The 3566-nt window shown below is 44.8% G+C and overlaps 1 protein-coding gene across 1 annotated transcript in view; it reads right to left on the bottom strand.

Annotated features, from left to right (window-relative positions):
* The window catches only part of atp2b4 (ATPase plasma membrane Ca2+ transporting 4), a 74638-nt gene extending 71852 nt beyond the window's left edge, over positions 1-2786 (bottom strand). Inside the window, exon 1 of the mRNA XM_083669184.1 lies at positions 2072-2786. The gene's annotated coding sequence lies outside the window, so the exon portion shown is untranslated. The remainder of the gene's footprint in view (positions 1-2071) is intronic.
* Between the last annotated feature and the right edge of the window lie 780 nt (positions 2787-3566).

Below are 3566 nucleotides of genomic sequence, written 5' to 3'. Positions count from 1 at the left end.
CACTCTCAATATTTCCTACATGCGTCATTTCCAAAAAAATACAGAGACCCATAACAGTGATTCACATCACCAAACAGAGACAGAGACAGACAAAAACAGACACACAGACAGACAGACAGACAGACAGACAGACAGACAGACATACACTCCCCCACAGAGCGCTGAAGAGCCTACCGCACACTGCAATACATTTGCTTTTGATCATGTGATATCACAGTTTGTAAATAATTTACACAACAGAGAATCAAATCAATAGGCCTACCAACCATGTCTACAGAAGATGAACGGTATGTTTATGTACCAGATTGTTATAGGTTAGCCCCGAGCGGACCCCTCAACTGTGTGGATGTGGGGTCCGAGGCTCTCCCATGTTGGGCTGGAGAGGGTGTATCGTCGAGGCGATTCGTTTTGCAGGTGTGCAGCAGGCGTCATCAATCCCAATCCCTAAACAAATTGCCTCCACCCTTTGTGGGCGGAATTGGAGGTACCTGGGAGGTCGATACAGGATGTTTGGGAATTTAGCTGCAAGGAGTGTGCGGGGCATATTGTTCGGTATTCGTCTTAAATGGTGGATTAAAGTTGCATATGTTCCGATCGGAAAAATGTTTCTGGATAGTATGGAAGTAGCGGAATTTAGGTTCACAATGAGGTATTGCAATGGGTAATCGGATAACATCGGAGAACTTTATCCCGTAGGACGACTTTATCCCGTAGGAGTGAATCCCCTCGGCAGCCAACAAAGGGGAGCCTCGGACCCTCCATCAGTACAGTTATGAGGTCCGCTCGGGCTAATTAGTTCATTTCGAACAAATATAACCTACATCACAATTATAGAGGCGTTATCCCACAACAGTCTAACTACATATGGCCAATGACCTAATTTATGTTAGTGAATACATACATTCATTTAGGCTACACCATCCACAGAATACTAGATAATTTTTAAGAGACATAATCCCTATTGCCTACTCTGGGGAGTCTTGGATGTCAGTTCACTGCAGTAGTCACACCTGAAACAAAAAGGAAAATGTCTAGCTGGCTACATGAAGAGAAAAGAAAATGTACTAATATATGCCATAGGGGGATCCACCTTATCGTGTTGTTGTTGTTTGTGATGATTACAGTAGAGGTTGCCCTTTACGCTCGCTCATACGGGGGAAATGCAGAGCGATGCCCTCGTTTGGAGGTCACAGAATCTGAAAAATCGTCACAAGCAAATATTGCGGGGTCTCCCTTCCTACGAAACGCAATAGCGCGAGGACACACCCAGAAAAAGAAGGAAGGGGGAGAGGAGAGGAGAGGAGAGGAGAGAGAGCTGATTACGCCCATCCTTGCAGATGACGTATAAAGGACTGACTTTTCGCAGCGAGCAACCGCTTGTTAATTAAATCGAGAGGGTGTCGTTAGCTCCACTCGAAGACCACATCAGCCTTTTCTTATGCATTCGAGCACCTTCGTTCAATCATACGACGGAGCGGTGATTCCTATTGGGACGTGTGGGCTGGAAATCTAAATTGTAAAGAACCACTCAAGCAAACTGAGCAGGCATATCCAGTAACACACAATCCGACTGCATGAACATCACACTCGCACCCGTTGCGCAATGCTGTCAATTACTTTTAACGCGGGGTCCCAATTTTACCCACACTTAAATGATAGGATAAATCAAGGGTATGATTGCGTAAATGCCGCCTTAAAACAACAATTCGTATGCGACGCGAAACAAACTGTTGCAACAAACAGACACTTTTGTAGCCTACCTGCGATAGACATGATTAGACTACTTTGTAGCAGCAAATTACTCTGCGTCCTCCAATTAGCGATGGGGAAAATTAGAAAAGGATGCTGCTATATCGACAGCTGTCCCCCCCACCTCAGAAATGTCGTCTTTATGGTCTCACTCATTTGGTTGTTGGTTGAAACTTGACTATTTTCTCACGAACAGGACAGCCGGGTTGATCTACCCGCAGCAGAGCGCACGCAGGCATTCATTCATTGACATTCACACACCTGTAGAAATGTGGCTCGTCCGCTGTCAATTGGGAGAAAGAAGTAAAAAAGCAACACTTACCCGGATAATATAGGCGCAGCACTCAAACGAAAGGGTACGACAGTAACCGAAGAAGGGGGTCTCAGTGAGCGTCTTGCTCTATCAGCTCACTAACGCTAAAATCCCTCTCTTCCAGCGTTTAAAATCCACTTTCACGTCTCTCTGAATGCACAGTCCTCTTCTTCCGCTTGTGTCAGTACTGGGCAGAGAAAAGAGACTTTCGGTGAGTAGACTAGAGTAAACCAAACCAAAACATACGCTCAAATCTAAATGAATTATATTGTCCGTTTTTTCATGGAGATAGAAAATCCTTGACAGATGACTTTGCCCCCTGTGCGTCTGCTACAACGTGCGAGCTGGAATCAGAGTGCGAGCGATACTGGTTTGTTTATTCCCCATCTGGGCTCCAACTTGACAACTGTGGCATCGCACAGACGGAGGAAATCAGTGCGAGTAATGGGTTTATACCGCGGCAGTTCAGAGCTTTTTGATTCGGTTTGGTAATTAATCGCTAAAAAAACATGTACATAATAGAAGAGGGCAACAATTTACGGGCCAGAAAAGTCCAACTCACAAGACTCCACTTCGAAAACAATCCACAAAACCTTCTCTCCAAAGAGGAGGAAATTATCACTCAGGGGAAGGATTCCAATTTACTAGAGCGCGCAGCAGATCCTGTAGATGCAATCGGCGGGTTTCTTTTTGTTATTATAAATTGAGAGTGGGTTCCCGGTCCACGTACATCCGCGTTAAAAGTGCAGATCTAAACGCGACCTAGCCCCGGACTACCGAAAGATAAGAGCGCGCCGCTCCGTTCGCCGATTTCCGTGGCTGGTAAACCGAAAGAGGGAGGCAGCGCTAGAGTCTGGGCTGGAGAGCCGCAGCGGAGAGAGAGGGAGGGACCAGTACGGGATTACCAATTTAAGGTGGATCTCAGAGAAAATTAGAAGATCACATGCAACATGATGGTTTGTCCTGAAGACCTTATCGACCACCTGAACGGTCTTGTTTTGCCCTCAGGACAACAACCTCAATGCATCTCTGATATATTCTCGGTGCAGGCGTATGTGTTTTAGTCTGCTGGGTGACGCGTTGCTAAGAAGGTGCCTCTTGAAGCGGTTAAATGTTGTTCCATTTGCTTTGCTGTAGTTTAGTCTGGACGCATACCAGTAAGAAAGTGTGGATTACAATCCATAATATAACATAGTGGAATATCACTGTTGCATCCATACTTAGACTGTTTTTGGCCTAAAGTTTCACAATAAAGTGAGAGCAACTGTAAATATACCATCATCAGGTCAAGTATATAATGTACTGTAAAGAAGATGTTTATAGTTGGCCCTATACAATGTGAATTGTAGAATGCATAGAAGAAGAATGTATACAAAGGACAGGAAGGCACTAAACATGTATTCTCTCTGAGAAACACTCTAGGCTCTTAGGACCTTTAAACAATGACAATAGTAGCTTTCATAGAATGCCAAACCCACATCACATTAAGTAGGTTTATGTCATT

Source organism: Argentina silus, assembly GCF_951799395.1.
Source record: "Argentina silus genome assembly, chromosome: 4".
Taxonomy (NCBI): Eukaryota; Metazoa; Chordata; class Actinopteri; order Argentiniformes; family Argentinidae; genus Argentina; species Argentina silus.
The sequence above is the reverse complement of the archived record's forward strand: the minus strand, read 5'-3'. Positions and strand labels throughout refer to the sequence as shown.